Source organism: Amblyraja radiata, chromosome 33 (genome assembly GCF_010909765.2).
Source record: "Amblyraja radiata isolate CabotCenter1 chromosome 33, sAmbRad1.1.pri, whole genome shotgun sequence".
Lineage (NCBI taxonomy): Eukaryota > Metazoa > Chordata > Chondrichthyes > Rajiformes > Rajidae > Amblyraja > Amblyraja radiata.
Genome location: NC_045988.1, coordinates 4,513,291 through 4,535,969, shown reverse-complemented (window position 1 = coordinate 4,535,969; position 22,679 = coordinate 4,513,291). Strand labels below are relative to the sequence as shown.

The window sequence follows — 22,679 nt, the reverse complement described above, 5'->3', positions numbered from 1 at the left end:
GAGATTCAAGCCTCTGGGAATAACAGGCAGTTTCTCATGTGTATGGTCTCAGCTCCCTGTATTGCTGAAGCAGCCGGGTGAATGATGGGTAGTGCTGCTGCCTTACAGTCCCAGGAAGCTGGGTTCAATCCTGGCCTCGGGTGTAGTATGTGCGGAGTTGTACGTTCTCCGACAGGGAACACCATGTTAGGCATACTCAGGCATGCTTCTTGTGTCATTTCTGCATCCCACTTCATGATCTCTTGGCAGACACTACGCGTTTAACACCTTGGCTATATTTCTGATCCACTCCTGTACGTACATACGCGAGTCACACAGAAACAATGTCAGTGAAAGGAGGCAAAATGAGTAGAAAACCACAGAACTGTTTAAAACACATTGAAACATATAAGATTGTTAAGGGTTTGGACACGCTAAAGGCAGGAAACATGTTCCCGATGTTGGGGGAGTCCAGAACCAGGAGCCACAGTTTAAGAATAAGGAGTAAGCCATTTAGAACGGAGATGAGAAAACACTTTTTCACACAGAGAGTGGTAAGTCTGTGGAATTCTCTGCCTCAGAGGGCGGTGGAGGCCGATACTCTGGATACTTTCAAGAGAGAGCTAGATAGGCCTCTTAAAAATAGTGGAGTCAGGGGATATGGGGAGAAGGCAGGAACGGGGTACTGATTGGGGATGATCAGCCATGATCACATTGAATGGCGGTGCTGGCTCGAAGGGCCAAATGGCCTACTCCTGCACCTATTGTCTATTGTCTAATACCAAAGTCCTCTGATATTTACAAATACGCAAAGAATATTAAGAATCAATTCAACATTCCTCGTGTCAAAAACATGAAAACCTTTTAAAACAATTACAAATATTAAAGCAACTCAATTATTATTTTTTTAAATGCATATTATTTTATACTTCCTCTCCATTGAAATGAATGGGCTCACATCTAGTCGCTCGCCTTCAAAAGTCCTGGGCCCAGCACACCAATGCAATTACAAAGAATTGATTGTAAATAAACTGACATGTTTACGCATTGTCCACAAAACAAGATGGGGCATTTGTCAGCTGTCATTACGTTTTTAAGAAGGAACTGCAGATGCCGGAAAATCGAAGGTCCACAAAAATGCTGGAGAAACTCAGCGGGTGCTGCAGCATCTATGGAGCGAAGGAAATAGGCAACGTTTCGGGCTGAGTTTCTCCAGCATTTTTGTGTACCTTTATCTGTCATTACACCCTGCTGCCAATAGAGGATGCCAAACTCTTATCAGAAACAGCTTCAGTTTAGTACACCTTCCCCAGCTAATAATGGGCCATTATGGACTCCACACTTCCGGAGGTCATCCTGACTTGTTCTGGCCCTCTCCATCTTTCAGTCTGAAGAAGGGTTCCGACCCGAAAAGTCACCTATTCCTTTTCTCCAGAGATGCTGCCTGTCCCGCTGAGTCACTCCAGCATTTCGTGTCTATCTCAAGGGGTTGGACAGACTAGATGCAGGAAGATTGTTTCCGATGTTGGGGAAGTCCAGAACAAGGGGTCACAGTGTAAGGATAAGGGGGAAATCTTTTAGGACCAAGATGAGAAAAACATTTTTCCCCACAGAGAGTGGTGAATCTCTGGAATTCTCTGCCACAGAAGGTAGTTGAGGCCAGTTCATTGGCTATATTTAAGAGGGAGTGAGATGTGGCCCTTGTGGCTAAAGGGATCAGGGGGTATGGAGAGAAGGCAGGTACAGGATACTGAGTTGGATGATCAGCCATGATCATATTGAATGGCGGTGCAGGCTCGAAGGGCCGAATGGCCTACTCCTGCACCTATTTTCTATGTTTCTATGTTTCAGTTTAGGTTTAGCTTTGGTCAGAGATACAGCGTGGAATCACGCCCTTTGGCCCACCCAGTCCGCATCTACAGCACTATCTTACACACTGGGAATGATTTATATGTCAATTATTCCTACAAACCTGCACATTTGTGGATTGTTGGTGGGAGCCGGAGTGCCCGGTGAAAATCCACTTGGTCACAGGGAGAAGGTACGAACTGGTCTCGGTGGGCCGAACGGCCTGTTTCCGCGCTGTGTCTCTAAACAAAACTAGACTAGCTCCAGTCTTCAGACTCAACAGCAACTGAATAGCCTGGCCGTGGACAATATTCTGCCGCAGAATATCTTTATTGCACCCAACTCCAGCGGCCGTGGGTGCGGGCAGCGACACACTGAATGCCCCGTGTAACCTAGTCTCCGCTCACAACATACAGAAGTACAATCTTAGTTTGTTCAGGCAGAAACTGACAAAATGTCCTTTCCCCGCCACAGAAAGTGTCTCAAGGTACGAACAGAAGCATATTAGCATTAGCAGGAGTTACAGCGGATGGGAATGAATTAAAATGAGTTTTTGCTAACTTCTCTAGCTGCAACTTTGGTTACCAAAAAAAAAACCCCCACTCAAGGCACAACTCCGAGCTTCCGAAGAAGGGTCTCGACCCGAAATGTTACCCATTCCTTCTCCTCAGAGACGCTGCCTGTCCCGCTGAGTTACACCAGCATTTTGTGCCTATCTTCGGTTTAAACCAGCCTCTGCAGTTCCTCCCCACACAACTCCGAGAAGGGTTTAATGTAGTTTCATTCGACTAGTTTATTAGATTATTCCTGTCATATTTTGCCATAAATGTTACCATTGAATGCCAAGCGCCTCCACCGTGTGATAATCAAGGTTCAGCTTTACGTATCCATATAAGGGGAAAACTTTCACTTTCACCCACGGTGTTTCTCAATGGTGGAGAGAGTGCGGGCACTTCACGCGAATATAAGGTGCCATCGTATACACTCCACCACCGTAAACTGACTCCGAGACTGTGGCTAAAGACTATATAATGCAGTACACGTGGGATGTATCTTGGTCCCGATAAAGTTGTCCGCCGCTGTCCAATGACTTGGAACACCGCCAAGATTTGAGTCGTCGGGTGCTGTCTGTGTGGAGTTTGCAAGTTCTCCCTGTGACAGTGCTCCCGTTTCCTCCCACATTCTCAAAGGACGTGCAGGTTTGTAGGTTAATTGGTTATGCCAAAAATGCCCCCAAATTTGTAGGGAGTGGGTGCGAAAATGGGATGACATAGAACTAGTGTGAACGGTGTTCTATGGTCGTGGTGGACTCGGTGGGCCGAAGGGCCAGCATCCATGCTGTTTCCATCCATCCATCCATCCACCCACCCCACCCAGGTCACCCGCCAACCCCCACCCCACCCCACCCATCCACCAATTCCACCTCACCCATTCGAACCCAAGTCACCCACCAACCCCATCCCACCCCACCTAAGCCACCCACACACACACACACACACACACACCACAAGGAAAGATTGAGCAAATGACGAAAGATTGAAAAGACTAGGCTTGTATTCACTGGAGTTTAGAAGGATGAGGAGGGGGGGGGGGGGGGGGGGGGGGGGGGGAACAAGCTAGATGCAGGAAAAATGTTCCCAATGTTGGTCGAGTCCAGAACCAGGGGGCCACAGTCTTAGAATAAAGGGGAGGCCATTTAAGACTGAGGTGAGAAAACTACTTTTTCACCCAGAGAGTTGTGAATTTGTGGAATTCCCTGCCACAGAGGGCAGCGGAGGCCAAATCACTGGATGGATTTAACAGAAAGTTAGATAGAGCTCTAGGGGATGGTGGAATCAAAGGATATGGGGAGAAGGCAGACACGGGTTATTGATTGGGGACGATCAGCCATGATCGCAATGAATGGCGGTGCTGGCTCGAAGGGCCGAATAGCCTCCTCCTGCAACTATTTTCTATGTTTCTATGTTTCAAACATACACACAAATACATACATACATACATACATAAATACATACATACATACATACATACATACATACATACATAAATACATACATACAAACATACATAACCTTCTCTCCAGAGATAGACAAAAATGCTGGAGAAACTCAGCGGGTCAGGCAGCATCTATGGAGACAATGAATAGGCGACGTTTCGGGTCGAGGCGTTTCGGGCCTGAAGAAGGGTCTCGACCCGAAACGTCGCCTATTCCTTCTCTCCATAGATGTTGCTTCACCCGCCGAGTTACTCCAGCATTTTGTGTCTATACTCGAGTCTATGTCGAGTATATGTTGTTGTCTATAGCGGGGTCAGGGGATATGGGGAGAAGGCAGGAACGGGGTACTGATTGGGAATGATCAGCCATGATCACATTGAATGGCGGTGCTGGCTCGAAGGGCCAAATGGCCTACTCCTGCACCTATTGTCTATTGTCTATTGTCTGTACTCGAGTATATTTTGGTGGTACAAGGTGTTACAATATATGCCGTAAGAAAGTGTTACATAGGTGTGAACACAGAGAGAGATAATGTGCCTCATTACACTATCCACCACCTATCTTTATCCCATTATAATTCTCCCTTATTCTTCTCGACTCTGCACATCCCACGCATTGCCTACACTCTGGGCGCGATTCCCAGCAAAGATCCTATAGCGGCGATAGGATCTATGATTCACAAGCGGGTCATTCACCTACCACCCAGACGTGCTTGTGAGATTAAGTCACCGCAGATGCAAATGGAAATGGGCAGACGACGTTTCGGGTCGACAACCCCTTTGGTCTTTCATTTTTAGTTTAGAGATACAGCGGGGAAACAGGCCCTTCGGCCCACCGAGTCCGCGCCTACCAGCGATCCCCGTCACACTTAGCACACACCACTGCACCGGGGATAATTTACAATATTTACCGAAGCCAATTAACTTACAAGCCTGTTTAAGAAGGAACTGCAGATGCTGGAAAATCGAAGGTAGACAAAAAATGCTGGTGAAACTCAGCGGGTGCAGCAGCATCTATGGAGCGAAGGAAATAGGCACGCCTTCGCTCCATAGATGCTGCTGCACCCGCTGAGTTTCTCCAGCACTTTTTGTCTACCTTTAACTTACAAACCTGTACGTCTTTGGAATTGTGGGCGAAAACCGGAGCGCCCGGTGAAAACCCACGCGGTCACGGGAAGAACATGCAAACTCCACACACACACACACACACACACAACGCCCGAGATCAGGATTGAACACTGGTCTCTGGTGCTGTGAGGCAGTACCGTCCTGCTTGTGTTCGCAGTTTTAAAACAATTTCATCATCGCAAGCAGTGCGAGAATGTATAATTACTGGGGGCGGATGTAAAAGTAAGAATTCGCGCTCGAATATGTTGGGAGAAATAAGTGTGTATCTAGATGGGAACGTTTTTATTACGCAGGGCAAGTGGGGACATTAAAACTACCCGTAGATTTTGGTATGTTTTGGAATCATTTATATTAGAATTCGCGAGGATCCCAGACGCATAGAAAGTAAAGATTCTGCACAAAATGTAGGATTTGTTATAATGCGTCCGTTCGTTTGTGATTCGGATTCACGTTCTCGGGCTCAGAATAAAGCGCCGCTTTCTCTTCGTACAAGATTCTACACACAGACACACACGGATACCTGCAGGACCAGCGCTTCGCTTAAATAAAATTTAAGTACACACATAGTGCATCCTTGCTTTTTCTAAAAATATAGAAAAGATCCCTGACAGTTCGACAGAATAGAGTCCAGGAAGGAGAGGGGGGAGAGGAGGGGGGGGGGGGGGGGTGGGGGATAAGCCAGGCCCCTCCCTCCCTGGTTTACTTTCGGTAACGCGAACACTGCCTTCAAAAACGGCTGCAATACGCCGTGCCCCGCGCTTCTCCCAATGCCCTTTCCGAAGTTCCCTGGCCGAGATTCACTCCGATTTTTTTTTTAAAACGTCTAAAAATTAGTTCGTTCCAGTAACATGCAATGATTTAGAAAAGCGCCACTGGAATTTAAAACAAGCGGGTGTCATTTATTTTAAGGCATTTGGTTCCTCCACGCCAAAATGTAACATTACAAGAAGAAATAAGAAAGGAGTTGACTAATCTAAACTCCCTATATCGTGGAGAACCAGTGTGTTGAATTTTACAGCGAGCTCCAACATATTCAGTTAGGACGTGATACCAAAAAAAAAAATGTCAGAGCATTACATCTATTGTTTGATTTTCTTGTCTCACACTCAGAATAACCCGCCCACTGTTCCATTAATGAACCAGCCGTGAAATGAACGAGCAACACCTTGAAGTAGCGCGGCGTTAGAGACTCGGATCATTGTTTGGAAAGGGAACTATCAACCAGAAATTAGTGGTCGATATAACAATAGATTTTCTATGCAATACTTGAAAAAATTTGCATTCAAATAAGGTATATATATACCTTATTTGAATGCAAAATTTGCTCAATATATATAAATATATTTGCATATTATATATATAATTATAACATTATAATCTTATTATATAATTATATATATTGTAATTATATTATATAATTATATATATGTATAATTATATTTAATATATGTGTACATTATATATATAATCATATGTGTATATTATATATGTAATATCAATTATAATTATATAATATATTATAATTATGTATGTATATATATATAATTTACATATATTATTTATATAATAGTATACATAATTATAATTATATATTTATAATTTAGCATTTTTCGGTTGAACAGTCGTGAACGTGGGACTGCGTGGTTTTTATCAAACATGTCGATCATCGGCAGAATATGTTTATTAGTTATATACCATGATAAAATTAAACTCCGGTGAACATTGACACAATGCGTTTAAAACACAGCATCTGTGAGCTGGAATATTGTCCAACGTCTCTCACTTGGGCCCATGTCAACTTTGTCAAGCGTCAGAATGAGAAAGGGGACGCTAGGCGCTGCAGGTGCAGCGTTAGACGGCTGCGCTGCTGTCCTGGGGCCTGCACTCACACACCCGGCCTGAAATTAGCGATTTTAAGGAGAAACGTGCTTATTAGTGGGGATTGGGCGCAGAGGAAGCTGATGTGAGACCACGTGTGGGTCAACACTCGTTCTTTCATTTCTAACTGTGTGGTGGAATGAAGTCCGGAGAGGCCACGCCCACAATCTGCCATGTTAGGCATCAAAATGTGATTGAATAGTACATTTTATAGTAATTCGACAATATAAAGTATGTCCAGAGATTCAGGACATCCCTTGCAATCATGTTGGTGATGTTGGTGGTGGTTTGATATTGAAAAGGCCTCGCAGATGTAAAATTATGGACATGTCTGGTACTCTCAAAGCTCCCCGAGCAAAGATTGCTAAAATCATCAAAATGTACCAAAATCTGCTGAAAGTTCCACACTTTTACATTGTATTTTATTCCATTGAAGGCTTTAGTACATGGAAATGCACAGTGTTTTAGCAAGAGAGCAGTCTTTTTGTCTAGGCTTTGAATATTCAAATTGAAAGTATCGCGCAATCATTCGTTGTCAAATCATTGGATTGTAGGGGTTTTAAAAAGGTCGACAAGTGTGCTCCAAAACTCTAAGTTATATTCTAAGCTATAGTGCAATAATTTTGTTTGTGACTAATCCAATGTTCGGCACAGCAGGGGAGAAATTGGCTTAATTTTAAAAATATTCCACTCGTGAACAAATCTGAAGACTAAGATTCACATCTTGGGGCCGAGTAAGCATCTATCCTGTAGTTAAGAACAAAACAATAATCTTATAATGTCTGGTAAGAATTTTTTTTTTCTCTTGTGGATTATTTTTGCACTTGTTCTTCTTGTCTTGTCTCGCTTTGTATTCAGCTGTAAGAAAGGAAAGAGAGGAATCAGGCAGAGCCAGCGTTATCACATAAGGTTGAAATCCGTTATGTTGCTTTATAACTCCAGCACCAGACCCACAGGGTTAAATATCGCAATTGTTACCTCAAAATTATGGGCGCACTTAATCCCTTGTGATTTTTAGTAATCATTAATGTTTTCGACGAGTTTTTTTTTCTTTTGTACCCTTTTCATTTAAAATAATCGTGCTGTTTTGGCAAAGTCAGGAAGTAAATATTTGCGAGGAAGAATTTCTCCGTTTGCCTGTGCTCTGCTGGGACTTTTTTTTTTAAACAATCACCCGTTCACCTATTTTTCTGATCAACTATGGACTTTAAAAAATAAAATATCCCTAGTTTCCCCGACGATCCCTCAATTGGGGTTTAAAAAAAAACCGGGCACGTGCTTTCACAGAGTAGAGAGTTGAGGAAAGCGCTGGGGGTATTTTTTTGGGGAGGGGCTGGGGTCCGCTGTAATTGTACATTAATCTGGACGATGGAACTAACCGGGTCACTTTCTGGGCACAAATAATTGATCGGTGCCTTATTTTTTTTAACGTTACTTTTTAAGCGGCCAGCCATAAGGTGGAAAGGTTATAGTTCCTTTGTTCGTTTTTAAAACAACAATATTTTCATTTTTCTTTTTGCATTTTGCATTTAATTTCAACATTTTGAAGTTGTGGGATTTGTCAGACACGATTCTGGGGTCTTTTCGTGTGTGCGCAACGGCCACGGTTTCAAACACGAAGAAAGGCGCAAAAGGAGTCTGTGTGTTTGTGTGTTTTCGCGTCTGTGCGTTTGCAGGTTTGGACCAGAGGGGGGCACGTCTCGACAGGTGGAAGTCGAGTCAACTAGCCACATCTGGCCGGTGGAATGAGACATCTTGTGAGCAACACTCCTTGCGCTGCTTTTCTGCAGGATAGCAAGGAAGAGGGGAGGGAGGGGGAGAGGGGGGTGGGCGGAGATGAATTACCCTCAGAATTGTGACTCTATTCGCGGGGGTAAAAGACGGCATTGAAAACCCGAATCGCTGCCCCTGAAACTCGCTGTCTTTAAGGGAGGGGAGACCCCCCCCACACACACACACACATCTATCGGCTAAATTAAAGTTTTACATAGTTGAAGACATTGTCCTACTCCCCCCCCCCCCAAACTCTTCACCATAGTTTATCTCCAGTGAATATACACAACACTGAGTCGTTTCCGTAAACTGATACCAAACAAAAGATCCATCGCCTCCTCTCTCTAAGTTTAAAAAAAAAAATGAAGCCTCAGTGACTGTAACTGGTACAAGAGTTGTCCTGGGTGCCCGGCCAATGCCTCTTCACCAAGAGCAGTTTCACAGAAGGGTTCCCCGACCCCGAAACGTCACCCATTCCTTCTCTCCGGAGATGCTGCCTGTGTCCCGCTGAAGTTACTCCAGCTTTTTTTGTGTGTACACCTCTATTCACAGACTCGCCGACCTGTTCGCCCAAAATTAGCAACGAAACGACCTGTCCCCTAACACTGACCTGGCGCTCGGCGACTCCGCGCCTCCACCCACTCGCCCGCCGGTTACTTTCAGCGCCTTTAAGACAGTTTGGGAACTGGGGGAACTCGGGAACAAAGTTCCCTTCCAAACGCGGGAGATGTTTCTGCCGTAAAACACGTGGCGGCGTTTACGACTTAAACTGCAGGTGGGGAAAGGTGTAGAGACTATAGAGAAGGGGACGGGACAGGGTGGGCTCGGCTCGGCACACGGGGAGGGTTAACCCCGGATAAGGGGCTTATTCCACGAACAGGAAAGTTTAGAGTCGGGACGGACAGTCGCTATTTCTGAAGCTAAACTCACGACTTTTGCGTACGTTATTTAACCCGTTCAGCGCCGAGGGGGGACCCCGTGTACTCGATCACCTCGCCCCAGCAATGACACTCCAGCATTTCGTTGTTTATCCACAATAGACCATAGTTGCTGCGGGAAGGGCGGTTGGGGGAAGTTGTACAAATGTGGGTCCATAGTCCGATGGTTGTAAGAAAGTGTAATCCCTCAGCAGCAGCTCAGTGGCACAGATACCAGAGATGGACACAGAGTGCTGGAGTAACTCAGCGGGTCAGGCAGCATCTCTGGAGAAAAGGAATAGGTGACTGGAGAAGGGCCCCGACGCGAAACGTCACCCATCCGTGTTCTCCAGAGATGCTGCCCGACCCGCTGAGTTACTCCAGCACTTTGTGTCTATCTCTGGTGTGAAACAGCATCTGCAGTTCTTTGTTTCCACATTCACCACTGATGTTGTTTTTGCTTTTAACCTCGCACGCATGTGTGTGTTTATCAGGGAGAAAACGGGCAGTGAATGCGTCGGTCAGTGGAGATAGCCGTAGCGGGGGGGAGAGAGAGGGAGAAGGGGGGGGGGGCAGAGAAAGAGGAGAGAGATGGAGAGATGGGAGGGTGGGAGAGAGGGAGAGGGAAGAGGGAGAGACGGGGAGAGAGAGAGGAAGGGAGGGACGGAGAGAGGAGGAGGGGGAGAGATGGAGGAAGCGGGAGAGAGGAAGAGGGGAGAGAGAGAGGGAGAGAGGAGGAGGTGGAGAGAGGGGGGAAGCGGGAGAGAGGGAGAGGAAGAGGAAGAGGGGAGAGGGAGAGAGAGGGGGAAGGAGAAAGAGGGAGGGAGGGAAGAGGGTGAGACGGGGAGAGAGAGGAAGGGAGGGAGAGAGGGGGAGAGAGAGAGGAAGCTGGGGAGAGGGAGTGAGGGAGAGAGAGGGGAAGGAGAGGGAGGGAGGGAGAGAGAGAGAGAGGGGGGGGAGAAATGTGGGTGAAACATGGCGTGGGCCGATCCGAGGTGGAATGTGGATGTGACCCCAAGGCTAGAACTGAACGGGCGACAGCACGCGTGCAGCCCGGCGATTATGCGGTTTGCATAGTTGATGTTTAGCAGCCATCTCAAAGCCACAGGCTGAGGCAGGCTGATTGAACTGGAGTCCCACCCCCTCGCCACAACCACCTGATTTGAATACGCATATTCTCCCGACTAAAAAGTCTCATCCAAACAAGATTTTACGTTTCCCGAACGCGGCCGGTGGTGTCAACAAATAAACCACGTTTGGGGGGGAAGCCAGTGAGATTGTCTATTCGGTTTTATTGGTCACTGGAATGGATTATGGAGGAAGGCGGTGTTGAGGAGAAACTAACTTGAATAGGAGCTTTCATATTGGATAGATGGAGCTTTAGGTGTTTAAGAAGGAACTGCAGATGCTGGAAAATCGAAGGTACACAAAAATGCTGGAGAAACTCAGCGGGTGCAGCAGCATCTATGGAGCGAAGGAAATAGGTTACGTTTCGGGCCGAAACCCTTCTTCAGTCTGAAGACTGAAACCCAAACTATGGTCCCGAAACCCAAAAGGAAATAGGTAACGTTGCCTATTTCCTTCGCTCCATAGATGCTGCTGCACCCGTTGAGTTTCTCCAGCATTTTTGTGTACCTTGGAGCTTTAGGTGCAGGTTCGAAGGGCCGAATGGCCTCCTCCTGCACCTATTTTCTATTTTCTATGTTTCAATGTTCAGTGTTGGACGGTGCAGAATTAAATCAAGAGAGAGAGAGAGAGAGAGAAACATAGAAAATAGGTGCAGGAGTAGGCCATTCATCCAACTCAGTATCCTGTACCTGCCTTCTCTCCATACCCCCTGATCCCTTTAGCCACAAGGGCCACATCTAACTCCCTCTTAAATATAGCCAATTAACTGGCCTCAACTACCTTCTGTGGCAGAGAATTCCACAGATTCACCACTCTCTGTGTAAAAAATGATTTTCTCATCTCGGTCCAAAAAGATTTCCCCCTTATCCTTAAACTGTGACCCCTTGTTCTGGACTTCCCCAACATCGGGAATAATCTTCCTGCATCTAGCCTGTCCAACCCCTTAAGAATTTTGTAAGTTTTTATAAGATCCCCCCTCAATCTTCTAAATTCTAGAGAGAGGGAGAGAGAAAGACTACAGCATCAGAAGCAAAACTACTATTTTATTGAAAAAGAAACAAGATTTGCCCAGAATTCCGTTGTGGCTTCAAGTGCCAGGGTATTATGTTACAGTTCTGCTTCACTAAAATAGTCGGGGGAGGAGAGCAGCAAAGAAATTTGCATTCATTCGTGGGTGTATTTTGCTCAGTATAAGTGTTAATATTTATATTTCAGAACCTAATTAACTTAATTTGTCTGATAGTATATTTCATGGTTTTCAGATTTGCCTTTCTTTAAAAAAAACCCACACATTGTGTACTGAACTGTCTTAATCAAGAGTGAGTTGCAATAACACTTCCTCCTCCTTTCACCCCCCCTCTAGTATTCAGTTGCTTTCAAGTGAGCGACCTAAGCATGAATGGGTCACTTTGACAACTTCTGAGCTGTGCCAAAAATGGATCTTGGCACTTTACAATCCTGGATCGGTTTCTCACAATCTAAAGCAATTTGGAAAGCACCTGGTGAAAATTGACCAATATAAGCACTTAATTTTATTATTTAGTTCTTTGGAAAGAAATTTGAGATGTATTCATATTAAAAATGCCAAGGCAGGAACCTTGTATTTAAACTGATAGGCCGCTGTTTCTTCCACCGTGGATGCTGCCTGACTCTCTGAGAATACCCACTGTCTTTTTCTGTTGATAAAATGTGCAGGAAGGAACTGCAGATGCTGGATGAGTTACTCCAGCATTTTGTGTCCATCTTCGGTGTACACCAGCATCGGCAGGCAGTCCCTGCCTTCACGTTTCATCAACAGTTGGGTATTCTCAGCAAGTCAGGCAGCATCCACGGTGAAAGAAATAACAGCTTATCTGGCAGACAAAAAATGCTGGAGAAACTCAGCGGGTGAGGCCGAGACGTCACCTAATCCTTCGCTCCATAGATGCTGCCTCACCCGCTGAGTTTCTCCAGCATTTTTGTCTACCTTCGATTTTTCCAGCATCTGCAGTTCCTTCTTGAGTATATCTGGCAGGTTTTTTTGTGTAGGAAGGACATAAATGTAAATATTAACATTTATACTGAGCAAAATACATACACACTCTCCATCACACACACACACACACAATCTCACACACACACTGACACACACACACACAATCTCACACACACACTGACACACACACACGCACACACACACACACTCTCCCTCACACACACACACACACTCACACTCATACTCACACACCAACACACACTGACACACACCAACACACACACATGCACACAAACTCTCTCTCACACACACTCACACACACACTTGCATACACTCACACACACACACCAACACACACTGACACACACACACTGACTCACACTAACACACACACTCACACACACACACTCACACACTCACACACACCAACATACACACACACACTCACACACACAATCACACACACACTCACACACACACCAACACACACTGACACACACCAACACACACACACACACACTCACACTGACACACACCAACACACACTCACACACACACCAACACACACTGACACACATACACTGACTCACACTAACACACACACTCACTTTATTTTATTATTTAGTTCCTTGAAATGAAATTGAGATGTATTCATATTAAAAATGCCACGGCAGAAACCCTATGATTAAAACTGGGGAAAAGACTGTCAGATATGCTGCTGTTTCTTTCACCGTGGATGCTGGCTGGCTTGCTGAGAATACCCACCATCTTCTGTTGATAACATGTGTAAGAAGGAACTGCAGATGTTGGTTTACACCGAAGATAGACACAAAATACTGGAGTAACTCAGCCAGCATCTGCAGTTCCTTCCTACACATTTTGTCTGCTCCACTGTGAAATCTCCTCAAGGTATGCACGCCTACTTTGAAGAAGATCTCCTCCTCTCTCCAACAAGAGTTTTGCAACACCCTCTGTCATTGCACCCCCTCTGTGATTCTATGTACCTTTTCATATCTCTCCCCTGACTGTCATTCTGAAGAAGGTCCCCAGCCTGAAACGTCACCTATTCCTTTTCCCCAGAGATGCAGCCTGTCCCGTTGAGTTACTCCAGCTTTTTGTGTCTGCCTTCTGTTGATGTCTTAGATTACCAGAGTGTGCAGTATTTCTCACATAGAAACCGTGTGCCGACTCACTGACCTTATTGTCAACTTTTAATTTCACCGGCAGAGAAACAGAAGATCTATCAAGGGGTGAGGGTGAAGATTACAGTTAAGGAGCTTTTGCAACAGAGGAGGGCACTTCAAGCAGCAACAATAACCCCCACAGCGGTATGTATATCTCCCCGTTGCATGCCAACTTTGTAATCAATACACAAGACCACTCATGGCCAACAAACGTCAACTTTATCAAACAAAAGATTCATTTCACGAAGCATGGCAACAGTGAAAAATATTAACTGCCGAGGGATGCCTTTTCCAGATGCCAGCGTGGTTTGATCGAGACAGAGATTGTAGGTTTAAATTCCACCCAATAGACAATGGACAATAGGTGCAGGAGTAGGCCATTTAGCCCTTCGAGCCAGCACTGCCATTCAATGTGATCATGGCTGATCATCCCCAATCAGTACCCCGTTCCTGCCTTCTCCCCATATCCCCTGACTTCGCTATTTTTAAGAGCCCTATCTAGCTCTCTCTTGAAAGCATCCAGAGAACCCGCCTCCACGGCCCTCTGAGGCAGAGAATTCCACAGACTCACCACTCTCTGTGAGAAAAAGTGTTTCCTCGTCTCCGTTATAAATGGCTTACTCCTTATTCTTGAACAGTAGCCCCTGGTTCTGGATTCCCCCAACATCGGGAACATGTTTCCTGCCTCTAGCGTGTCCAAGCCCTTAACAATCTTATATGTTTCAATGAGACTGCCTCTCATCCTTCTAAACTCCAGAGTATACAAGCCCAGCTGCTCCATTCTCTAAGCATATGACAGTCCCGCCATCCCGGGAATTAACCTGGTAAACCTACGTTGCATTCCCTCAATGGCAAGAATGTCCTTCCTCAAATTAGGGGACCAAAACTGCGCACAATACTCCAGGTGACTCAAGAAATGTTAGCACAAAATCCAGACCAACACTCCACTGTGCATTGCGAGAGGGTGCTGCCCTAATATAAGATGCAAAACTAACAGCCTATCTCATCTGCTCTAAGTTGACACAAAGGGATGGAGGAAATCAGTGGGTCTGGTAGCTTCTTGAAGAAAATGGATAGGTAATGTTTTAGATCGTGATTGATTCTGGGGGAAGGGGGGTGGAGGGGGGGGGGGGGGTAATGGGGGGGGGGGGAGGTGGGTGGTTGGGGGGGGGGGGGAGGACTGGAAACAAGAAAAGACCAGGGCAAACCAGGACTGGCAAACCGACAACCCTGAATTCTCTCTCTCATTTATCATACTGTTTACAGTTTACTATGTTTACATATTCTGTTGTGCCGCAGCAAGTAAGAATTCCATTGTTCTATCTGGGATACATGACAATAAAACACTCTTGGCTCTCTCTCTTAGCCTCAGGTAGGGTGGTTAGAAAAGAGCCGACTTCCTGCCCTGGGCACTTGTAAGCTGCCCAAGCGAAATATGAGGTGCCGTTCCCATTCTGGTAATGGAGGAGGCCCGGGACAGAAAGGTCAGTGCGGGAATGGGCAGTGCAGTTGACATGGTCTCTCTCATTGGGGGCAGGGACTGTTTTCTTGCTGTATCTTGTCAATGATTCAATGAGTAGGTTAAACTGCGAGCAAATGTTTGGCAAATGGAGTACAGTATGGGGAACTGAGAGGTTATCCGCCATCATGAGATGGATAGAAAAGCTGAATATTATTTAACTGGCAAGAAAGAATACAGAATACTATTGTACAGAAAAATGCTGGAGAAACTCAGCGGGTGCAGCAGCATCTATGGAGCGAAGGAAATAAGGGCGCTTCGACTCACCGAATCTGTGACGCTCTACGGTAACACTATCCTACACACTAGGGACAATTTACCATTTTTATTGAAGCCATTTAACCCACAAACCTGTATGTCTTTGGAGTGTGGGAGGTAACTGGAGCACCCAGGGAAAACTCATGCAGCCACAGGGAGAACATACAAACTCTGCACAGTCAGCATCCATAGAGTGGATCAAACCTAAGTCTCTGGTCCTGTAAGGCAGCAACTGTACCTCTGCGCCACCGTGCCACCCTTGGTTTAATTTAGAAAACAACCATTTGTGGTTCCAATGCTCATGAAACTAAGAAGGTTGATAATTCTGGACACTAGGGACTCCACTATCAGTGTGCAAACCTGTAACATTTCAATCTCTGGTAACTAGGAAATTATTTCAATTGTTGATGTTTTCTAACAGATATTATAACACAGGGACAATATTATGAGTTGGTCTCCAAGTAACTTTAACTGAGGCAAACACAGTGAAGAGAAGTAATAGAATCCTCTTGTAGGAAATGTTTCCATTGCAGAGATGTGCACAATACTCTAACAGTGTCCAATAGGCATTTGGCTGTTGTGCGAGTTGGATGAATTCAAATTATTGCATTATTCCTATCCACAAACTTTTCAAACACAGATTGAATCGTGCATGAAGTAAAGTAAAAATCCATTTGAAATGTCAAAGCTTCAAAACATACTAATATATTCCGCTGTAGTTATTGAGCATGTGGGGTTTGATTTTGCTTCTGGGTAAATGGATTTTCTGTAATGTTTTTAACTAGTTCATGTTTCGGTTTCAATGGCCCCTTAAGTTAGTCGGTTTGAGAAAGAAAGACATTTATTGAGCATGTTTTTTTAACATGAAAACTAAAGCAGCATCTTTGAAATCCAGTCATTTTTGTAATATAGGAGGCAAACCCACCTCCCTTCCATTGACTCCATCTACACTTCACGCTGCCTCGGCAAGGCCAGCAGCACAATCAAGGACCAGTCTCACCCTAGTCGCACCCTCTTCTCCCCTCTCCCAACAGGCAAGAGGTAGAGAAGTGTGAAAATGCATACCTTCAGTTTCAGGGACAGTATCATCCCAGCAATTATCAGTCACTAACCGAATGGTCCTCTAATCAGCTAGAGTGCGGTCCTGATCTCCCATCTACCTCAGTGGAGGCCTTTGAATGATCTTTAATTGGACTTTACTGGTTTATTCTCTTGCGTTAAATGTTGTGCCCTTTATCCTTTTTCTACACTGTGGATGACTTGAGTATCGTTATGTATAGTCTTCTCTTTGATTAGATGCAAACAAAAGCTTTTCCCTGTAGCTCAAACTAAACCTTTTTTTTGTAATTGAATTGAATTGAATCCTTTATTTGTCATTCAGACCTTTCGGCCTGAACGAAATGTCGTTGCCTGGAGCCATACATGTAATAATAAACAACAAAACACACAATAAACACAAATTAACATCCACCACAGTGAGTTCACTAAACTAAACTAAACTAAACTAAACTAAACTAAACTAAACTAAACTAAACTAAACTAAACTAAACTAAACTAAACTAAACTAAACACAAATGGCATGCACCTGAAACATTTGCCTGCTTTCTAGTAGAAATCAGGTAGAAATGCAACACTGATTTACATATTAAGGTACACAAAAATGCTGGAGAAACTCAGCGGGTGCAGCAGCATCTATGGAGGGAAGGAAACTCAGCGGGTGCAGCAGCATCTATGGAGCGAAGGAATTAGGCGTTGCCTATTTCCTTCGCTCCATAGATGCTGCTGCACCCGCTGAGTTTCTCCAGCATTTTTGTCTACCTTCGATTTTCCAGCATCTGCAGTTCCTTCTTAAACAATTTGTCTACATATTAAGGTGTTTAGCCTTGGGCATTTTAACACTGAATGTAATTATTGTAGCAACACTCAAAGCTAAGTTGAAGATAAAAGCTGAAGCTAAATGGTATGACATTTCCAACTCCATACAATTTTGATTCATGATTGATTTGTGCGACTTCAGTCAGCTCTGGTGTTTCAGTTTTGAAGGATCAACAACTTGAACTCCTTGGAGTGCAGGAAGCTGTGGGGGTGACAGCGTAGAGGTGTTTAAAATCATGAGGGGAATGGATAGGCTGAATGCACAGGGTCTTTTACCCGGGTCCAGGGAATAAAAGAACAACAGGACATATGTTTAAGGTGAGTGGGGCAAGATTTAGTACGGACCTTAGAGGCAACTTTTTAACTCAAATGGTGGTGGGTATATGGAACGAGTTGCCAAAGGAGGTAGTTGAGGTAGGTACTTTGACATCATTTAAAAGACTCTTGGACAGGTACATGGATGGGAACAGTTTTGATGGACATGGGCTAAAAGCAGAAAATTGGACTATTTTAGATGGGGCATCTTGGTCACCATTGACGAGTTGGGCCGAAGGGCCTGTATCAGTGCTGTATAACTCTATGATTCACAGTGTGCATGTAATCCGATGACCCTTGTGGGGTTACCTCAATCTTGCGATTTAAATAGTGACAGATTTAAACGCAGATGATTCATACACCGGACTAATAAATTGTTGGGAGTGAAAGTGTCCTCAAAGAACCCAACTTGCATGCTCCTAGATCCCCTGTCGCCAGCCTCCAGATACTACACGTGTAGAAAGGAACTGCAGATGCTGGTTTACATCGAAGATAGACACAAAATGCTGGAGTAACTCAGCGACACAGGCAGCATCTCTGGAGAGAAGGAATGGGTGACGTTTCGGGTCGAGACCCTTCTTTAGACTGAGAGTCAAGGGAAAAATAGAAACGTAGAAAATAGGTGCAGGAGTAGGCCCTTCGGCCCCTCGAACCAGCACCGCCATTCAATACGATCATGGCTGATCATCCAGAATCGGTACCCCGTTCCTGCTTTCTCCCCATAATCCCTTGATTATTCCCTTAGCCATCAGAGCTAAATCGAACTCGGGAGAGGGAAAGGGAGAAGCAGAGATATGGAAGAGTAAGGTGTGAAAATGAGAGATCAAAGGAGACGAGGGTCAAGGAAAATGTAGAATAGATGATTGTTAGCTAGGGGAAGGTATATACTACACTTTGGACGGTAAACGTTAGGTCTGTATGCATCGCACCAGCTGAAGACTATCGGAGAGATAACGGCAGGTTAAAGTACACGGCCTTAACATTGATGCACACATCACATCTGTCAATGAGATGTTCCAATAACATTACCAGTGCAAATATTGGATCTTCCCTCTAAAAAATACATCTCCATACTCTTATGGAAACCACTATTCATTCTCCGGCTAGAAAAACTCTGCTTATGAAGCGGATCTGAAATCAGAAGCGTCACAGAGCGGAATCCTTGTGAGTTTTTTTGGATGTAGAGTCAATGTGTTTCAATTCCGCTACGTGTATAAAAATTACACGTCGCTCTTTTTAGTATATCGGACACGAAAGGGCCATTTATGTAGACGTGCCTGAGATGGGACGTGTTAGTTAATTTCCAAGTATCAAAGGGATTGCTCGAGTGGTGATGGATATTGCCATTGTATATATCTAGACAAAGGCGAGAGTGCAAAAAGCAAAAACGCCTCACACATTGGGAATTTGAAATAAATTAGAAAAGGCAGGGAACACAGCGGGTCAGGCAGCATCTGTGGAGAGGGAAACAGAGTTAATGTTTAAGAAGGAACTGCAGATGTTGGTTTACACCGAAGATAATCACGAAATGCTGGAGTAACTCAGCGGGTCAGGCAGCATCTCTAGAGAACATGGATAGGTGATGTTTCGGGTCTGAAGAAGGGTCTCGACCTGAAACGTCACCTATTCCTTCTCTCCACAGATGCTGCTTGACCCACTGAGTTTCTCCAGCATTTTGTGTCTCTCTCTTCAGAGTTAATGTTTCACTGAAGAGGGGTCTTGGTCTAAACATAGCCGGTTTCTCCCCCTCAAAATGGTTAACAGCCCACGCAGAGTTTTGAAACTGCAGCAGAGAGAGGGGGTGAGATGCCCCGAGCGAAGTGAAGTGAAGCAGGGGGGGGGGGGGGGGGGGGGGGGGGTGGGGGAGGGAGGGCCGCTGGACCCTGTGACATTGCCGGGTCTACTCGCCGCGACCTAGGTCGCCAAGAGAAGAGAACATTCGTGGAAACACACGCTTCCCAAAATCCCTGTGCAACGGCTGAATGAATCTCTGCCACATTCAACACTTGACTTTTTGAGCAGGTCTGAAGATAGACACAAAATGCTGGAGTAACTTGGGGGGGACACGGGCAGCATCTCCGGAGCGAAGGAATGGGTGACCTTTCGGGTCGAGACCCTTCTTCAGACCCGGACCGTCTCACCACCGACTCCCGTCTGTCATGTTTGAGAAGCATCTATCTATTCAAACAAGTGCATTGCGGGCGGGAGTTCGCTCCGAATCTCAATAGCGTCAGTTTGTGAAAACCCCGACCGGACCACACCCGGGATAGAGGCATGCAGTCTACCTACACGTTATCCCAACCCCCTGCCCACAGCACCAGGGTCCTGGGGTCGTGCAGTGGAGTGAAACCCATCTGAAAGCCCAGGCAATGAGAAGATTCGCAGCACACACTCACACTGTTTAAACTGATAGCGCGGTTAAACTGCGAGAATATCTCCAGGGCTAAAATGATTAGAAAGACCAGAGCTATCTGGTACTGGGACTGTCCCGGGTGATGTAATTGAAATCCGATCCAGACAGGTTTGAGTTTAAGTCACGTGTGTGGGAAGACACCCAGGCAAGTGTGATTCTGACCAACTTGACGGTATTATCTCTCACGCTCGGGTCTGTCTATACATCAACCTCATTACAAACTCCCACCCAACCCCCAACTGCGCTATAACGACCCGAAACGAAACCTATTCCTTCTCTTCAGACGCGCTAACCTGGCCCGCAGAGTTACTCCAGCTCTTTGTGTCTTATCTTCACCGTAACTCATCGCTTGCTACTTCTTTGGTTACCGGTCTGCAAATAAATAGCCAGGGTCAACAATGAAAAAAAACGTTCCAACAAAAATCTGGACGCAAATCCCCGCCTGCCATGCACAGAAATGTCACGAACATAACTCACAATGGAGACACAAGGAACTGCAGATGCTGGTGGAAAAATAAAGTCGCAAAGTGTTGGAGGAACTCAGCGGGTCATCAGGCAACATCTCTAGGGAACGTGGAGAGGTGACATTTCGGCTCGGGACCTGTCCACAGAGATGCTGCCTGACCCGCTGAGTTACTCCAGCACTCTGTGTCTCAACTTGCAATGCATTGGATTGATATCAGTGTAAGAAATCCGAGTTCATCCCTGGCTACTCGGGTTGAGGCTGGTATTTTTTTTAATGCTCCCACACCTTTTGCCTAAAGCCCACCCCGTTCACTTGGGATTGTTTTATTTATATCTTTCAGCTTACCGGAGCCAGCAGTCCAGAGATCGCCGAGCCAGCCGCTCTCTCACATCCAGGTCAGTTAAAAGGGTACCCAAGACACAGCACTAGCCTCTCCCAAAAGAGGGTCAAACAATTTCAACCTGCAGCCTTTAAAGATAATGCACCCACTCCTTTCATATTAAAGTACAGACAGTACATAAATCAGTCAATCCGCCAATCAGGTACACAAACAGAGAGAGAGAGGAATGCAGATGCATAGGTTAGAACGAATCAGACACAGGGGTCGCCCGCAATCCAGCGATCTCACTAGCAGAGGTGACTCCATTTAAAAAGGTCGTCATCACAGCTGCAAATGGGAAGGCACGGTTTCAACGCGAAAACCCTGTGACGGCTGCTTCTCCGCTGTTGTTGGCTGAAGGCTTTCCTCTCTCGCTGTGTTGTTGTCAGGCAAACGGCGGCTCTCAGATGCAGCAATCTCTCCAACTCTCATATTACACCCCTGAGTGGACACACACACACACACACACACACACACACACACACACACACACACACACACACACACACACACACACAAAGCCAGTGGGCTAGCGTGTTTCCCAGAGCGTGTTCACCTGCTGTAGTCAAATATACACCAACACCAACTCAATTCAAACGCTCAAGCAGCGGGGCAGAAGCGTGGGAGACCTAAATAAGACGTGAATGACAAAAATCCAAATCTCCCCTCCCCCATTTCTTTCACCCCCCCCCCCCCCCCCCTCCCAAATCCAAAATAAAAATCTTTATTGAGAAAGCAGCAGTAAAGATTGTAATTGATCACACCCCACGCGCTGTTGTGTTTACATTGGCGATCATCCCGGAGACATCAGTGATACCAGCCCGTTGGAAATCTATTCTATGGGGCAGTTTGTGAGGCGACTTCTGTATCTTGTTCAGAATTATCACCGAATGAAGACAGGGAGCTTTAAACCAGTGACCAGAAATACACGATGCTGGAATTCTGCAGGTGATTGTCGGAATGAACAGGTCAGGCAGCATCCATGGCGAGAGATGGCCTTTGATCGGAGCTGCTGAGGCAGCATTGGTCTAGGGGCTAAGTCTATGATCGGTGACTTCTCACTCCCTCCTTATAGCTCTTGCCCGCTGAGTTTTACAGCATTTTTTTCCTTATACATTTAAGGAATACTCCTGGCTCGCGAGACCCAGACAATCTTTGCTGCGCAGTTGTGCAGCTACTGGAGCCGCTGCCCCGGTGACCCGCGTTCGATCCTGACTTCGGCTGCTGTCTGTGTGGAGTTTGCACGTTCTCCCTGTGACCGCCTGGGTTTCCTCCCTCATCCACAAAAGACGTGCGGGTTCGTAGGTTAATTGAGCCTCTGTGAAATTGCCCCTGATGTGCAGGGAGGGAGTGGGATAACACACATAGCTGGCGTGAGCGGGTGACCGATGGTCGGCCTGGGCTCGGTGGGCCGAAGGTCCTGTTTCCATGCTGTATCTCTCAATCAATGCAATTAACCAAACCAACGCAAAAAAAGACCCCCACAGCTCCAAACACATCTGAAAGGCAGCGGATTCCATTCGAGCCAACAGTATTTTAAAGTAATGTCGAACTGAAGGGTACCTCGCTGAACGCAAGGACCCAAATCCACCCAAATCTATCGCAGATATTTCTAGGCACTGATACACTCCAGATGTATTACAGTCCGT

General features: G+C 45.7%; 1 long non-coding RNA gene across 1 annotated transcript; it reads right to left on the bottom strand.

The window, feature by feature from the left end:
* Positions 1-6,622: 6,622 nt before the first annotated feature.
* On the bottom strand, positions 6,623-21,704 carry LOC116991195. The gene is made up of 2 exons (XR_004416709.1): positions 20,997-21,704; positions 6,623-7,686 (listed from the first exon to the last, which is right to left on the bottom strand). It is a non-coding gene; the product is annotated as an uncharacterized LOC116991195 (long non-coding RNA).
* Positions 21,705-22,679: the final 975 nt, after the last annotated feature.